The 18,760-nt window shown below is 43.8% G+C and overlaps 1 pseudogene; it reads right to left on the bottom strand.

The window, feature by feature from the left end:
• Positions 1-3,848: 3,848 nt before the first annotated feature.
• Positions 3,849-18,121, bottom strand: LOC119283510 (annotated as a pseudogene).
• Positions 18,122-18,760: the final 639 nt, after the last annotated feature.

Genomic DNA, 18,760 nt, shown 5'->3' with positions numbered 1-18,760 from the left:
CTCATCTGGGAGCCGGTGCGCGATGTCGTCGGGCAGGTATCCGGCTTCCTCAGCTTCTTGATGTGTCCCTCCGTGACGGAGGAGACCATCCACCTGCCTCCCGCTCCAGAGATGGTTGGAGAAGGTCGAGGTGGGAAATGCGGACTTGGGCGCTGGAGCTCGAGTGTGCGAAAATGGATGAGCAAAGGAGGAAGAAGGTGTGGATGAAAAGGTGAATCCTTATCCCTTTATATGGGCGGCCGAAACTATGCGCCCCCACTAGCCTGGTAAAACTCGCTTATCCCCCAAGCGCCGTAATCGATGGCGCGGTTGGGTTACCCACGCCCGTATTGATGAGAATCCCGTGATAAGGGGACACGATCTCTGCTTTGACAAGACGTGTCAAAAAACTGCCTCGCGTTATGTGCGGGGCTAGTTAAAGGAAACGGTTCGAATAATCACCGGGCCATGGCATAATGTCGTGTTGCCAAAACAAGTCAGCAAATTGGATTTGTGGAAATATTATTCTCTCTATGGTGGAATGTGGAACTTATTTTGTAGGTTCGGACACTATCCTTGTATTCAAATTCTTCCGTGGTGTATTCAGAGGAGGAACCCGCCTTGCAATGTCGAAGACAATACTGCGCGCCGGACTCATCGTCATTGAAGCCTGGTTCAGGGGCTACTGAGGGAGTCCTGGATTAGGGGGTCTCCAGACAGCCGGATTATATCCTTTGGTCGGACTGTTGGACTATGAAGATACAAGATTGAAGACTTCGTCTTGTGTCCGGATGGGACTCTACTTGGCGTGGAAGGCAAGCTAGGCAATACGGATATGTATATGTCCTCCTTTGTAACCGACCTTGTGTAACCCTAGCCCCCTCCGGTGTCTATATAAACCAGAGGGTTTTAGTCCGTAGGACAACATACAATCATACCATAGGCTAGCTTCTAGGGTTTAGCCTCTTCGATCTCGTGGTAGATCAACTCTTGTACTACCCATATCATCAAGAAAAAATCAAGTAGGACGTAGGGTTTTACCTCCATCAAGAGGGCCCGAACCTGGGTAAAACATCGTGTCCCCTGCCTCCTGTTACCATCTGCCTTTGACACACAGTTCGGGGCCCCCTACCCGAGATCTGCCAATTTTGACACCCACAGCCATGCATAAACTAAACCAACAACTAAGATAAGCACGAAAATCAAAGCTTCGATAAAAATGGATACACCCAGTACGTCGAAACTCATTGCCCAAGGGTATAGAGAGACGGTTTCCACATCAAAAACAACAAAAACGAGCACAAACATATAATAGCGTATTCGGAATTGTACCCAAGCCCGTCCCATGGGTTCTATACCCGATTCATAACTACAAATCTTCTTTGGTCCTTCACTAACCGGGGCAAAATGTCCTGAAATCGAAAATGCCAAAATAGGAATAAGGCTTGCTATTATTAGAAATGTCCAAAAAATATCATATTCGTGAAGCAGAAACATAATGTACTCCCATTAATGTGGAATAGGCAGAACTTAAATTAGTCAATTCAATTCAGCATTGTCAATTTATCCAGAACTTCTCTCTTTTCCTCGGTGAAACAAGAATCTTTTTTGTTCAAACAAAAATGCTTAACTTAGCCTTTGTTTCCTCTGTGCTGCATCTTCTTTAAAGATTCATCCAATGGAATCCCAACTCCCTTTCTTTTGGAATTCCATTCTATTTAGATATGGTGTATGTAGATCTAATTCTTATATAAAGAAAACTTTCTCGTTTCACTTTGTCTCGCTTTCTCTAGAATCTCTAGAAAAAGAATAGCTCTATCCTTTATTTAATATTTAATAATAAAATAATAACAGACTATTAAATAAAAATGAGAATACTACTAAATTAGAACCTAATTAAGATAGTAGGACTAATCTATGTAGTGTAATTAATGAGAAGTAATACTATAAAATAAAAATAAAGAACTCTATTTCAGAACTATGAGACACAATATTTTGTTTTCTTATTTACTCTTTACTTTATTTTTTCTATTTAAAGTTGATCAATTTACATAATGTATCTATAAACAAAGTAATAGATATACTTAAAACAAAGTAGGAATTCGCAAAATGGATAAAATCATTGCAGTTATTATAGGGAAGTCTAGAGATATCCTATTTGAAGGAGGACGGGATTCAAATCAGGGAAAGGATCCTTTCTTCTATTGATTTGATAGAAATTTGTTTTTCTTTTCCTGTCTGTATGATTTTGATTTTCGATGAATGAGCCTTTGGTAATGCTCTTATCTCTATTCTATGTTGCAGGCGCCTATCCAGTCTATAAACAAATACTAATGAGAAAATGAAAACTATACTAAACTAAAGAAAACATAGGATAGAGATCCTAAAATCTAAAAAAAGGCATATTAGGGCTATACGGATTCGAACCGTAGACCTTCTCGGTAAAACAGATCAAACGGATTATTATCGAAATGATTTGAACTATTTCAAAGACCCAACATGCATTTTTTTTGCATTGGGCTATTTCATAAACTGATTTAAAGATCAGTTAGTCCACCATAGTTTTTCTTTATGGAAAGATAATGAGATGGATCCCTGTGCTCTGATTGATTTTTGGTATTATGATCTATCTAGGAGCAATACCAAAGTGTTTCAAAGGAGGATTACCTTGACTTAGGTCTGACTCCGGTCTAAATTAAATCAACCTAAGTGAAATGGAGTCTCTATCGTTCCACTGCAAGAGTTAACTATGAGACTTCATACACCTTAAAGTTCATAGAACGAAAAGAAGTTTTTTGGAGGCCCTTATCCTCATTACGCCTAGCATTTAGTGGGATCGATATTTACCTTATCAACCAGCAAATCCATAAGGGTTCTATTTGATTAGGCACCTGAATCAGACTGAACCGGCTATTTGTCAGGCTACTGTTCTCCTATTCTCTCGAATCTATGAAGTAAGACATTGATTTTGCAATAAGATCGATTATGTTCATTGCATAATAAGCTCCTTTGAAAAGCATTGGCGCACGTGTAAATGAGTTTCTCTACCGAACTAAGCTATAGCCCTTATCAGAGATATCTTAACATATAGACAATTTCTTGTCAAGATGAATATTTTCTAACGCCAGAGGATACCCCTTTGATCTGTATATGTTTAGTATTTGGTTTAGTATTTAGTATATAACAGATCAATAACAGAGTGGTATTGCTTAGAAAATGGATTCAATATATAATCGATCGAAGTAATGGGTCTTCCTTTGTGGTGATAAATTGCCTACATAACTCAGTGGTTAGAGTATTGCTTTCATACGGCGGGAGTCATTGGTTCAAATCCAATAGTAGGTAAGTAGGTAGAAAAATTACTAGATAGCATTGGACTTACATCGCTTTGCTATCTAATAACTTTTTCTACCCCTCTTCCCTTTTTCTTTGTATCAACTATAAATCATTGGATTGTCTTCAATTGGATGGGGGAATACAATTGACAACCTCGATTCGTATCCTAGCTCGTCTAAGAGCGAGCTTCACTTCAACCAAATCTTTCGTACACTCAGCTTTATTCAAGTTAGCTTCGGCTATTTCCAGTGCCTTTTGAGCTTCTTCCGGATCAATATCACTACCCAGTTCTGCATCATTTCCTAAAATGATGGTCTCCTTATTAACTATTCTCGCAAAACCACTCCATAGAACCGCGGTTAACCATTGGTTGTTAAGGAGGCATATTCTCAAAGGACCCATATCTACTGTTGTATTAATGGGGGCCTGGTTTGGTAATACGCCAATTTGGCCACTATTAGTGGATAAAACGATTTCTTTCACTTCACAATCCCAAATAATTTGCTTAGGAGTCAATACATAAAGATTTAATTTCATTTCTTCGATTTGTTCTCCTCTTCTAAGGTTATAGCTTTCGTGCTAGCTTCATCGATGTTACCCACCAAATAAAAAGCCTGTTCAGGTAGGCCGTCTAATTCTCCAGAAAGGATTCCCAAATAGTTTCCGCAAGAGCAACATACTTTCCTGGAGAACCAGTGAAAACTTCTGCCACAAAGAACGGCTGTGATAAGAAACGCTCATTTTTTTCTTGCTCTTGCTACAGTTAAACGATCCTCTTCCGATAATTCATCCAAGCCAAGAATTGCGATAATGTCCAGAAGTTCTTTGTAACGTTGTAAAGTTTCCTTAACTCTTTGCGCAGTTTCATAATGTTCGTTGCCAACTGAAAGTGCGTTATATCGACTAGAGGGGGGTGAATAGGCGATTTTTATGAAAGTCTTCAAAACATGGAAGCTTCGAAGACAAACGATAGAAATAGACCTATTACCACGCAGCGGAAGGTAGACTACACTAGGCAAACCATAGTCAAGTATTCAATGAAGTGAAAGCACAATGACCTATAGCAGCTAGGTAGTTAGGATCAGGTAGGAAGATATTATGAAGCCAAACAGAACACGCAGTCACTCAGTGAAGACAAAAGATAGTGCAATCATACAATGACTTCACAAGGACCAACACTAAGTAAAGGGAAAGGAAGGATGAAACCAGTGACTCGTTGAAGACAATGATTTGTTAGACCAGTTCCAGTTGCTGTGACAACTGTACGTCTGGTTAGGGCGGCTAGGTATTTAAACCTGAGGACACACAGTCCCGGACACCCAGTCCTGAACACGCAGCTCAGGACACCCAGTCCTCACCGTATTCCCCTTGATCTAAGGTCACACAGACCTCGCCCAATCACTCTAGTAAGTCTTCAAGGTAGACTCCCAAACCTTCACAGACTTCGTTCACCGGCGATCCATAATGACTCTTGGATGCTCAGAACGCGACGCCTAACCGGCTGGAGGATTCACAGTCCTCAAGTGTAATAAGTCTTCAGATCACACAGACAGGAAGACTTAAGTGATGCCTAACACTCTTTGGCTCTGGGTGGTTAGGGCTTTATCCTCGCAAGGAATTCTCTCTCAAAGGCTTCGAGGTGGTTTGCTCTCAAACGACAAAAGCCGTACTCTAACTCTGAGCAGCCAACCGTTTATGGTTGTAGGGGGTGGGCTATTTATAGCCACTAGGCAACCCGACCTGATTTGTCCGAAATGACCCTAGGTCACTAAGGAACTGACACGTGTTCCAACGGTCAGATTTCAAACACACACGACAACTTTACTTGGGCTACAAGCAAAGCTGACTTGTCCGACTCTGGACAAGATTCGCTCTCATAGTCTTCACTCGAAGACATAGGTTTTGGTTAAGCATCACTTCAGTCATTCTGACTGGTTCTCTTGGACCCCACTTAATAGTACGGTGGTTCCTATGACTCAACAAAGAAGAAAAAGAACTACGAAAGATCTAAGTCTTTGAGCTCCATAGGCTTCATGCGATGTCTTCTCTTGTCATAGTCTTCAATGTGAATATCTTCACATACCACCTTTGACATCAATGTCTTCATACATTTTTAGGGGTCATCTCTGGTAGGAAAACCGAATCAATGAGGGACTTCTACCTGTGTTATCCTGCAATTCTCACAAACACATTAGACCCTCAACTAGGTTTGTCATCAATACTCCAAAACCAACTAGGGGTGGGACTAGATGCACTTACAATCTCCCCCTTTTTGGTGATTGATGACAAACCAGTTGAAGTTTTCAACAGGGAATATAATGTGAAATTGTAAAGGGTAAGGAATTGTCTTCATAAGTTGCAAGGGCTCCCCCTGAAGATGTGCATATGAGTAATTTGCTTTTGGAATGCAGATGCACATGGTAGGTTGTACTTGTGGAGATCCTCTTCAACTTATGATGACAATTCATTATGCATGTGAAGGTATGTGAAGATAATGACATGCATAATGGAAAATGGACGTCTGCAAAATGATCTAAGTGCGGAATTTATAGTCGCACATGTAGAATTTATCATCGCATCACAAAGTAGCAAATAAGTAGCAGACGACAATCGAGTTTAAGTGTTACAACTCAAAGAACCAAATGTATCAAAACGAGAGTTGTAAACACTAGGCAAAATATAAAGCAACCGCCCATATGGACCCGCTTGAAGACTATCGAACTCATATGCTTCTCCCCCTTTTGTCAGTAAGGACCAAAAGGTTTGAATACATAGAGCATCTACTCGTTTCCATGAAGAGTAGGTGAAGCAGCAGGGTCGTCGGTGGTGTTCGGTGGTGCAGAAGAACTTGGAGCAGTGTCAAAGCATGCTGAAGGAGGGGGCGGTGAAGTAGCATCGTCTTCGTCCTCGATCACTCGGGCATTCACAGTTGCCGCAGAGGAAGAGAACTCAGAGTCTTCAAGAGATGGAGTTCGTTGCAGCACTGCCCTTCGGGGAGGTGTGGAGTCAAACTTGAAGCATTCAGAGAAGCCATCCTCTTGAAGATCATCTTCAGAGCACATAAGCGTCAGCCCTTTCCATGTGCGTCGAGAGGTTTCATGGGCAACAAAGGCATTCTTGGTGGCAAGATTGCGAATGCGGTTAACATCCACCAAGAGGCTTTGCATTTGGCGCTTCAGCCAGTCATGATGCCTATCCTGTTTCTGATGAAGAGCCACCAGAAGCTCTCGGTCATTGAGAACACGAGATTGCTTCTTGGGTCGTTGGGCAATAGTGCTTTCGGTGGCTTCAGTAAGGGCACGATGAGGTGCATGTGTAGTTCCAGCCAGAGGATAAACACGAGGGACTGCTTCAACTCTTTCAATGTTCTGAGAGAAACTTTGATGCTCCGCATTCTGAAGACTAAGAGGCTCCTTGGCAGACTCGGGATAAATGGCTTCAACGGACATATCCACATCAAGCAGAAAGATCCGATGATTGCGAGCAGATGGCTGATATGAGATAGCGGAGTGGAGTTTAATCAGCCGCATTATCCATGGAGCATAGAACTTCAAGCCAAAAAGATCAGAGCCTGATGCAGCAAGTTGGCAGATGAAGAAGTCTTGTGCATTGAAGCATTTGCCATGAAGAATATAGAAGACCAAAGTCTTCATTGCACCTTCCAGCTTGGCATGTGGAGAATGCCCTTTGATGGGCCAGAGAGTTCTCCTTATGATGTGATAGATAGTCCTTGGCAGATACTCAAGGTCTTCAACAAAGAACTCCTTAGGATATGCAGCATCTTGTGGCAAGGGCTTCATCATACTGAGCATCTGACTCACGTTCGGTTCAGGCTTCTGAAAGATGTTCTCCATAGCTTCACTGTGAAGCTGGCAGTCAGGTTCATAGAGATCTCCAGGAGTGGGCAGACCAGTGAGCTCAATGATATCAAAGGCTTTGGCTTCGTGATGAACATTTCATGTCATCCACTCCAGGACCCAAGTCTTCGGATCTCTGTTGTAGCCACGTATGTGAAGTGTGGCATAAAATTGGAGCAGCAGCTCTTCGTTCCGGTGCTCTTGGTCGGTGACAAAAGGCAACAGTCCAACCTCTTTGAAGCAATCCAGAGCTTCTTCCAGACAGGGCAGACCAGCTATTGCTTCGGTGTCAAGACGCTTATGTGGGAAGATGCAACCTTGATTGTACAGAATGCAGGAGTAATAGCTTCGCTGTGGATAGCTCCAGAACCGATCAGGAGATATTCGTTCCCTTGAGTAGGGGTTCTTGGAGCTGTTGAAGAAAGTGTTGTCTGCTTTGAAGCCGTTGACATTGAAGGATCCAGGTGCTGATGCAAGACCTGGAAACCTGGGCAACCTTGGAATTGGCTTCTGTACCTGAGGCCTGTGCTCAACACGATAGTCAAACTGAGGACCAGCGGCATGCGCAGGAACAGGAGCAGTAGCATCATTTGCTTCACTGACTTCTGGCTCATTGGTTGGTGCAGGCTCCACATTTGCTTCAGCCATGACAACGTCATTGGCTTCATTTGTTTTGGTGGTGGCAGCCTCAAGATTCTCAACCTCCACTTGATGAGCTGGAGGGTCGGTCACAGTCACGTTCTCGTCGAGAACAGCTTCTTGGTGAGACGGGGGTGTAGCAACTCTTGGGGTTTCTTCTTCATTGGCTGATGCAGCCGGAACATCTTCAACCAGTTTGGCTTCGGATTCAGTCACAGTAGGAGTGGCATCTGGAAACACTTGATGTGCAACTGATTGGTGAGGCACTTCTCCTTCTGGAATGCTGGAAGTAGGGACTTGAGACCTTGATCCTTTGCGAAGCCTGCGGAATGCTGGCAACGCCTTTGGAGATGGCGTTGGCTGGACCTCAAAGTCATCTTCTTCTTCTTGTCGGGGTGGTGTGACTTGTGGTTGCTGTGGGTGATCAGCCCATGTTGTATCCTGAGCGATTGGCGTCAAGGGACGACCAATGCTGATGAGTTCGGTGTGCGTAAGCACACGTGATGATACCTGTTGGTACTCGATCTGAGGAAGGACTACATTATCTTCCACATTCTCATGGTGACCAATGTCTTCAGCAGCGGTGGGATCAGCTGCTGGAATGTCTTCAGCTTCATAAGCCTCTGTGGAAGCAGGCTCATGGACAGTCAGTTGGCGCTCTTGACATTCAGCGTCAGGGCGAACCATGGAGATAGGTTCAACAATTAAGGGCTCTTTGGGAGCAGCCCGTTCCTTCTTGGTTTTCCGCTTCTTCTTGGAGGGAGCAGCATCAGAGGCTTCAGCATATTTCCTCTTTCTGGCTTCAGCCTTAGCAGTCCTCGTCTTCTTTAGTTCTGAAGCGGTAGACCTGGCTTTTGGCTTCAAGCCAGTCATGCTAGTTGGGAAGACAATGGGATCTGCTTCCTGCCTTGGTGCGTTGGGTTCGGCCACAGTGGGCTTCTTCTTCTTCGTAGCAGCCATCCTGGGATCAATGCCCGGACGCCCAAGGGCCTTGCGCTTCTCAGCCTCGTTGTAGCCTTGCACACACTTGCCAGCCAGGCTCTTCATGCGCTCACGAGAACCCTGAGCTTCTGCATGTTTCTTGAGAAAGGCTTCTTTGAGCTCGTGCAGCATAATCTTGAAGTTCTTCACCTCTTGCACGCTGAGCATGGCCATATGCTTCTTGAACTGAGTTTTCTCAAAGTCAATCTTCTGCTTCAGTTCAACAATGCGCTGGGCGATAACTAACTCTGAAGTAATGGCGCCATGGAAGGCGACACTGAGGCCAATTGGAAGTTGCAGATCTTCGAAGCTGAGGTTGGGCGTGTCAAACCACTCATCAATGAAGTTGTTGATGATTGCCACGTCAAAGAGAGGCAGATCATTGAAGATTTCTGCTTCTTCTTTGCTCTTGATCAGTTGCTCAAGAGCATCATCTGCCAGATCTTCATCACTGAACAGATCAATGGCATCATTGCGCAGAATGGTAGCAGCAGTCAGTTCTTGGGTGGTGTGTGGCAGAGGCATCTTGACTCTATGGGGCTTGGAGATGCGTGACAGATCTTCAGACTGCACACTGTCTTCAAGAGGTGCAGTAGCCAGTGGCTTCGCCCGTGAAATTTTCGGTGGAGCAGCTGATCTTGAAGCCTTAGCCTTCTTTGGCTTTGGAGTAGGGGCTGGGGCTTCATCAGTGTCAGCATCATCATCAGAATGATCCACTTTGGCACCTAGAACAGAAATGTGAGTAATGAGGCCATCCAGGTTGTAGAACGGACTGATGACATTCGGTTCTGCATCACATGTGCCGTCAGTACGGGGAGCAGAGGGACCAGGGTTGAAGTCTAGTCCCAAAGACTTCTTGTTCTGCTTCGCTGAGTTCTTGGCAAACTGGAAGTTGCACTTGAACAGATTGTCGTCACGACACCATAGTAGTGACGATGGGTGTGCATCTGCAGGCTGTGGTCCACGGACCATGCAGGGATAGAAGCCTTGTTCAACGGCTTCAGCTCTGGACCTGGGTTGAAGAATTTTGTATAGGATGTCTCCCCACGGTCGCTTGATGGCATTTTTCTCAGTATATTCCTGGGTCACAAACCGGTATTTGAACCATTGTTCTGCCCAATATCTTTGAATCCGTTGGATTCAGGTCTTTCGCTGATTGTAATCCTCTTCAGGATCTGTCTTGTAAAGCTCTGAGAGGTCATCAGGTAAATCTCTTGATGTTCCCCCACGACGTTGTCTGCCTCCCTTCCTTGCAGATATCTCTGTAGCCATGAACTTTAAACTGAATGGCTTCAACGCGTTCAAAGGCTTCAGAGGCTTTCGCTAGCTGGACAAACAGGAACTGGCTTCGGGAGAATTTATATGATGCTGTAAGAATTCTGCAAATGAATGCAGTCTATGAGAACCAAGGGATTCTCCCACGGACATGTACCTGTGATAGCATTAAGGTGCGAGGGAAGGGGAAGAGGTCATATGCATTCTCAGAAGATTTTGAAGATAAATCAGTTTAGAAGACATTGACCTCATCGTGCGAAGACATTCACTCATAGATAAGGAGTTGGTTCCAAATTTGTATGAATCCAGAGATTAGTACAAGTGAGGAATCTAACTACTTTGTGAAGCATAAGTGAACATACTAGGCATAATATGAGATGTAGTATGAAGTGGATCCAACATGTGTGAACAGAAACTACTTGTGGTAGAAAGTGACGAATCTGTAGAATCAAAAGGGGCCGTAAAAAGGAAGTTTTATTTACCACACAAGGAACTGCTAGACGGAGTAGAAGAGGAGGCCGAGAAGTTCGATCGTCCGTGCCCTAACTTGGCGACGGAGCACACCTACGGCGACGGCGGAGAAGACGATGTCCGCGGTCAGCGTGATGACGGCGTCGGAGAGGTTGCGGCAGCTAAGCGCTTTGTCGCTGGTGTCGTCGAGGGCTAGCGGTGGCGCTAGGGTTCGTGCGAGAGTGGAAGAAGAGATAATGACTGTGGTGTGGCGTGTATTTATAGGGACAGGGGCGGCTCAGTGTTATTACACAGGTGCCCCTGGCAATTCACATCTGAGGAACACGTGGCCATCATGCAGCATATCAGAGGTTGTTCCACGTCCCACGCACGCCTAGATTGTCGGGTGGTCGTTCCCACTTCTCCAGGTTTCAGGTGAAGGAATTAGCATTGAAAGCGGACTTAATGTTTGTCTCTTTATCTTCTGCTGACAAGGACGCAGAGAAGACATTTGACAGTTTCAAGAGAATGCATATGATTTGGAGAGATAGAGTTGAGATAGAAAGCATAGAGAGGTTAGGGTCCGATCACATTCACTTAGTTCAAAAGATTCAACAAGAAGACATAGCTATAAGTGAATGTTGTAGAGGACAGAACACTAGTATATATATATAATCAACATAGTGAAGATAATCATGAAGACATGTTGAGATTGAAGCCAAACCAAATGTGAAGACATAGCAAATGTAACGCCATGAGTGAAACACTTCAAACAAAACATTTGGTGGTGGTGTTACCCACCGTATAGGAAGTGTTAGACCCAGACACAACGCACAATTATCGTGGCGCTCCGAGGTCAAATTCCTCATTAATGTATTCACACTTAGAATGCATGTCTTCATTGATTGAAGATATACTTTGCTTCGTGTGTTGCACATCTAAGTCATCAATATGCATAAGTGTTAGGATGTGTGCCTGATCACAGGACATTTGAGGATTCCAAGATATTTAGCTCACGCCGTAACTTGCAAAATCTCTTCTCATCCAAGGGCTTGGTGAAGATATCTGCCAATTGCTCTTCAGTGTTGACGTGTATGATATCAATATCTTCCTTCACAACATGATCTCTGAGAAAGTGATGATGAATCTCAATGTGCTTTGTCTTCGAGTGCTGAACTGGGTTGTTGGCAATCTTGATGGCGCTTTCGTTGTCGCAGTAGAGTGGCACTTGCTTCAGATGAATGCCATAGTCTTTGAGTGTTTGCTTCATCCACAGAAGCTGAGCGCAGCAAGATCCAGCAGCAATGTATTCAGATTCAGGAGTGGAGAGAGATACACAGTTCTGCTTCTTTGAAGACCAACATACAAGTGAGCGTCCCAGAAAATGACATGTGCCTGATATAGACTTGCGATCCACCTTGTCACCAGCATAATCAGCATCTGAGAATCCAACTAGATCAAACTCTGAGCCCTTTGGATACCATAATCCTAGAGTTGGGGTGTAAGCCAAATATCGAAGAATTCGCTTCACAGCTAAGTGATGCGATTCCTTTGGTGCCGCTTGGAATCGAGCACACATGCAAACACTAAGCATAATATCTGGCCTAGATGCACATAGATAAAGTAAAGAACCAATCATGGAGCGGTATACCTTTTGATCGAACTCTTTACCATTATCGTCGGGACCCAGATGATGTTTGGCTGGCATTGGCGTTGTGAAGCCTTTGCAGTCTTGCATACCGAACTTCTTTAGGCAGTCTTTGAGATACTTCTCTTGAGATATAAAGATGTCGTTGCGTTGCTATCGTATAAAAAGACCAAGGAAGAACTTCAGCTCTCCCATCATGGACATATGGTATTGCTCTTGCATCATATATCCAAACTCTTCACTGTATTTCTGATTGGTGCAGCCGAAGATAATGTCATCCACATATATTTGGCACACAAACAGTTCACCATCATATGTCTTCGTGAAGAGAGTGGGGTCGAGGGAACCAGGTGTGAAGCCTTTGCTCTTAAGGAAGTATTTGAGTGTGTCATACCAAGCCCGAGGGGCTTGTTTGAGGCCATACAGTGCCTTGTTGAGCTTGTATACCATGTCAGGATGCTTCGGATCTTCAAAGCCAGGCGGTTGTGCAACATACACTTCTTCTTTGCAAGGGTGTGGAGGTTCCTCATGCCAGCATGCCCTAGCCTCCGATGCCAGAGCCAGCTGAAGCTTTTGCCAGAAGACATACGGCAAGCTGTGGTCCTGCTGAGAAATCTACCACGTACAAATCATCTTTCCTATACCCTTCAAACACTAGAGACTTGTCAGATTCCATTAGAACAAGGCAACAATATTTTCCAAACATCACGATCATATTTAAATCGCAAAGCATTAAGACAGACATTAAGTTGAAACCAAGGGATTCAACAAGCATGACTTTATCCATGTGTTGATCCTTTGAGATTGCAACTCTACCTAGACCAAATACCTTACTTTTACCAGTGTCAGCAAATGTGATGTGACTCTTGTCGGATGGACGTAAGGTTGAGTCCATAAGAAGGCTTCTCTTGCCAGTCATGTGATTGGTACACCCACTATCAATAATCCATTCTGAAGCTGCTGGTGTCGTACCCTACAGTGCAGTTAGGGGGATAGGCTTCACGAAGAGAATTGTGAAGCAAAAACATTTGACGAACCAGTGGGTTATGAAAGCTTAGATCGAGATTTGGACTAATAGGGCGAGTAGCAAATGATTCAGGAACAAAGTACATAATAAGACCATTCGGGCATTTGATCTTGCACCCTACAAGATGTTTAAGGTCCCCAGCAATAGCGTCAGACGATTTTGGTTTTCTGCTGGAGACCCTTCCCAGCAAAAGAGAGTTAAGCTTTCTTAGCCACTCACATCTTCAAGGGTGGCTTAGAAGCAATAAGTCTAAGTGCAGCATCTAAGAACTTTGGCTTTGGAGCCCTAGCAAAAAGTCTTGCAGGAGGACAATAGTACTCATAAGAATAAGCAGAATAGTTCTTGGTCTTATGAACATGGCGGTTTGATGAACCACGCTCATATTCATAGGCCTGAGTATGGCTTCCCTGCAAAACATTTGCGTTAGTGTGACTCAGGTGAGTCCTCTGTCTGTATGAAGCCTTTGGACCGTATGAAGCCTGTGGTCTGGGGTTTATCTTCTTCACCTGTGGTGTCATGATGACATTCATAGAAAGATTCTCCAAACACCTTTTTGGCACCCAGATCTTCTTCATAGGCGGTCCATTCCTGCAGTTAGTACCAATATACCTGGCAAACACTTCACCATTCTGATTCTTAAACAGTTTATAGTTCGCATCAAAGGATTCATCAATAACGATGGGATTAGCACAAGTGAAGCCAGATAGGGTGGATGGATCCGCTGAAGAGGGTTCCTTTGCAGCAACCCATGTGGTTTTGGGGTACTGCTCAGGTTTCCAGTAAGAGCCATCAACATTCATTTTCCTTACGAACCCAACACCCTCTTTCCTAGGGTTTCGGTTCAGGATCTGCCTTTTGAGGACATCACATAGTGTTTGATGCCCTTTGAGACTTTTGCACATCCCTGTTTCAAGCAGTGTCTTCAACCTAGCATTCTCATCAGCAATAGCAGTGGTATCCTCAGCGGAGGGGTTAGTTACCACATCAACAGTTGAAGATATTGCAATAGTAGCAGCAGTAGAACATTCAGCAACAGAGGTAGCGTTATCACGCTCAATGCATTTAAGACATGGTGGTTCAAATCCTTCCTGAGCGGAACTGATCTGTTTGGCGTGAAGTGACTCGTTTTCCTTTTGAAGATCTTCATGAGCCGCTCTCAATTTCTCAAGATCTTGCTTCCTTTGAAGATAATCATAGGAAAGCCTTTCATGAGTTGTTGAGAGCGTTTCATGACGACTTTCAAGTTCCTCATACTTAACATGAAGATTTTTTATGTCTTCAATTAAGGAGTGAGATCGAGTCATTTCAGCGTCTAGCAGATCATCGCTTTTGTCTAATAGTTTTTGAATATGTTCCATAGCTTTCTGTTGTTCAGTTGCAATTTTAGCAAGTGTTTTGTAGCTGGGTTTGGAATCACAATCAGAGTCATCTTCACTAGATGTTTGATAGTGAGTAGTGCGTGTGTTTACCTTGGCACCGCGTGCCATGAAGCAGTAGGTAGGAGCGGAGTAGTCCTTGTCATTTGCATCGGTGTCGGTGATGAAGTCGTTGTCTTCAGTGTTGAAGATAGACTTGGCAACGTATGTTGTAGCCAGACTCGCAACGCCAGAATCAGACTCCTCCTCAGACTCCACCTCCACCTCCTCAAAAGCAGACTCCTCCTCTGAATCCATTTCCTTGCCAACAAATGCACGTGCCTTGCCAGATGAGCTCTTCTTGTGTGATGAAGACTTGGAGGAAGACTTGGAAGAAGACTTTGAGTATTTCTTCTTCTTCTTGTCGTCAGAGTCATACTCCTTGCTCTTCTTCTTCTTCTTGTTCTCATTGTCCCACTGCGGACACTCAGAGATGTAGTGGCCAGGTTTCTTGCACTTGTGGCATGATCATTTCTTGTAGTCATAAGCAGAAGCTTCATCATTCCTTGAGCTTGATCGTGAAGACTTTCTAAAGCCTTTCTTCTTGGTGAATTTTTGGAACTTCTTCACAAGCATAGCAAGCTCCTTTCCAATGTCTTCAGGATCATCGGAACTGCTGTCGGATTCTTCTTTAGATGTGGAGACAGCTTTTGCCTTCAAGGCACGAGTTCGCCCATAGTTGGGACCGTAGATGTCTCTTTTCTCAGAAAGCTGAAACTCATGTGTGTTGAGCCTCTCAAGTATGTCAGACAGATCGAGTGTCTTGAAGTCAGGACGTTCTTGAATCATCAGGGCTAGGGTGTCAAACGAGCTGTCAAGTGATCTCAGGAGTGTCTTGACGACTTCATGCTTGGTGATCTCAGTGGCGCCGAGAGCTTGAAGCTCATTTGTGATATCAGTGAGTCGATCAAATGTGAGCTGGACATTCTCATTGTCATTTCTCTTGAAGCGGTTGAAGAGGTTGCGAAGGACGTTGATTCTCTGATCTCTCTGGGTTGAGACGCCTTCATTGACCTTGGAGAGCCAGTCCCATACTAGCTTAGATGTTTTCAAAGCACTTACACGGCCATACTGTCCTTTGGTCAGATGACCACAGATGATGTTCTTGGCAGTGGAGTCCAGTTGAACGAACTTCTTGACATCAGCAGCGGCGACACCTTCACCAGCCTTAGGAACACCATTCTTGATGACATACCATAGGTCGACATCAATGGCTTCAAGATGCATGCGCATCTTATTCTTCCAGTAGGGATATTCAGTTCCATCGAAGACGGGACATGCAGCGGAGACTTTAATTATCCCTGCAGTCGACATAGCTAAAACTCCAGGTGGTTAAACCGAATCACACAGAACAAGGGAGTACCTTGCTCTAATACCAATTGAAAGTGCGTTATATCGACTAGAGGGAGGGTGAATAGGCGATTTTTATGAAAGTCTTCAAAACATGGAAGTTTCGAAGACAAACGATAGAAATAGACCTATTACCACGCAGCGGAAGGTAGACTACACTAGGCAAACCATAGTCAAGTATTCAATGAAGTGAAAGCACAATGACCTATAGCAGCTAGGTAGTTAGGATCAGGTAGGAAGATATTATGAAGCCAAACAGAACACGCAGTCACTCAGTAAAGATAGTGCAATCATACAATGACTTCACAAGGACCAACAGTAAGTAAAGGGAAAGGAAGGATGAAACCAGTGACTCATTGAAGACAATGATTTGTTAGACCAGTTCCAGTTGCTGTGACAACTGTACGTCTGGTTAGGGAGGCTAGGTATTTAAACCTGAGGACACACAGTCCCGGACACCCAGTCCTGAACACGCAGCTCAGGACACCTAGTCCTCACCGTATTCCCCTTGAGCTAAGGTCACACAGACCTCGCCCAATCACTCTGGTAAGTCTTCAAGGTAGACTCCCAAACCTTCACAAACTTCGTTCACCGGCGATCCACAATGACTCTTGGATGCTCAGAACGCGACGCCTAACCGGCTGGAGGATTCACAGTCCTCAAGTGTAATAAGTCTTCAGATCACACAAACAGGAAGACTTAAGTGATGCCTAACACTCTTTGGCTCTGGGTGGTTAGGGCTTTATCCTCGCAAGGAATTCTCTCTCAAAGGCTTCGAGGTGGGTTGCTCTCAAACGACAAAAGCCGTACTCTAACTCTGAGCAGCCAACCGTTTATGGTTGTAGGGGGTGGGCTATTTATAGCCACTAGGCAACCCGACCTGATTTGTTCGAAATGACCCTGGGTCACTAAGGAACTGACACGTGTTCCAACGGTCAGATTTCAAACACACACGGCAACTTTACTTGGGCTACAAGCAAAGCTGACTTGTCTGACTCTGGACAAGATTCGCTCTCATAGTCTTCACTCGAAGACATAGGTTTTGGTTAAGCATCACTTCAGTCATTCTGACTGGTTCTCTTGGACCCCACTTAACAGTACGGTGGTTCCTATGACTCAACAAAGAAGAAAAAGAACTATGAAAGATCTAAGTCTTCGAGCTCCATAGGCTTCATGCGATGTCTTCTCTTGTCATAGTCTTCAATGTGAATATCTTCACATACCACCTTTGACATCAATGTCTTCATACATTTTTAGGGGTCATCTCTGGTAGGAAAACCGAATCAATGAGGGACTTCTACCTGTGTTATCCTGCAATTCTCACAAACACATTAGTCCCTCAACTAGGTTTGTCATCAATACTCCAAAACCAACTAGGGGTGGGACTAGATGCACTTACACCAACGATCCGAGGCTATAACATAGTCGAGGTTGAATCTAAAGGATCCACTGCTGGATAAATACCCTTGGAAGCTAATCCTCTGGAAAGTATGGTAGTAGCATCCAAATGTGCAAATGTTGTGGGAGGGGCAGGGTCGGTCAAATCGTCTGCAGGTACATAAACTGCTTGAATCGAAGTTATAGATCCCCTTTTAGTAGAAGCAATTCTTTCTTGCAAAGAACCCATTTCTGTACTAAGAGTAGGTTGATAACCCACTGCGGAGGGCATTCTCCCTAATAAAGAGGATACCTCTGATCCTGCTTGAACAAAACGAAAGATATTATCGATAAATAAAAGCACGTCTTGCTTATTAACATCTCGGAAATATTCCGCCATGGTTAGGGAAGTTAAACCAACTCTCATATGAGCTCCCGGTGGTTCATTCATTTAGCCATAGACTAGAGCTACCTTTGATTCCTCAATATTTTTTTCATTAATTACTCTGGATTCCTTCATTTCCATATGAAGATCATTTCCTTCACGAGTCTGTTCCCCTACTCAACCGAATACGGATACGCCCCCATGAGCTTTAGCAATGTTATTGATTAATTCCATGATCAGTACTATTTTACCTACTCCAGCCCCCCAAATAGTCCTATTTTTCATCCACGTCGATAAGGAGCTAAAAGATCGACGACCTTAATACCTGTTTCAAAGATGGATAATTTCATATCTAACTCGATAAAGGCAGGCACAGATCTACGAATAGGGAACGTTGCACTACTATCTATAGGACCCAAATTGTCAATAGGCTCCCCAAGAACGTTGAAAATTCGTCCGAGAGTAGCTCCACCGACCTGAACACTGAGAGGAGCTCTTGTGTCAATCACTTCCATTCCTCTCATCAACCCGTCCATATCACTCATAGCTACAACTCTAACTCGATTATTTCCTAATAATTGTTGTACCTCACAAGTCACATTAATTTGCTTATCGGCAGTGTCTCTACTCTGGACTACCAAAGCGTTATAAATATAAGGTAACTTGTCTGGGGGGAAAGTGACATCCAGCATGGGTCTAATAATTTGATCGATACGACCTGTACTTTTTTCTTCAATTGTGGAAACCCCGGGAGGAGAAGTAGTAGGATTAGTTCTCATAATTATCACATAATTAAAAAAAGGAATTTGTCGAAATTTTTCATTTTTTTTATTGTTGAATAATGCCAAATCAAATTAAAAAAATCCAAAAGTAAAAAAGGAAATGAATTGGTTAATTAAATAAGAGAGAAAAGGGTACCAGGACTTGATTTCGTTGCCCAAGCGAATCCCATTCAATCGTTTACTCATGGAATGAGTCCGTTGGAAAGTTCAATCAATCTTTTTTTCATATACATTTTGCCTTTTGTGGAGGATCTGTGCC

This window comes from Triticum dicoccoides, chromosome 4A (assembly GCF_002162155.2).
Source record: "Triticum dicoccoides isolate Atlit2015 ecotype Zavitan chromosome 4A, WEW_v2.0, whole genome shotgun sequence".
Taxonomy (NCBI): Eukaryota; Viridiplantae; Streptophyta; class Magnoliopsida; order Poales; family Poaceae; genus Triticum; species Triticum dicoccoides.
The sequence above is the reverse complement of the archived record's forward strand: the minus strand, read 5'-3'. Positions and strand labels throughout refer to the sequence as shown.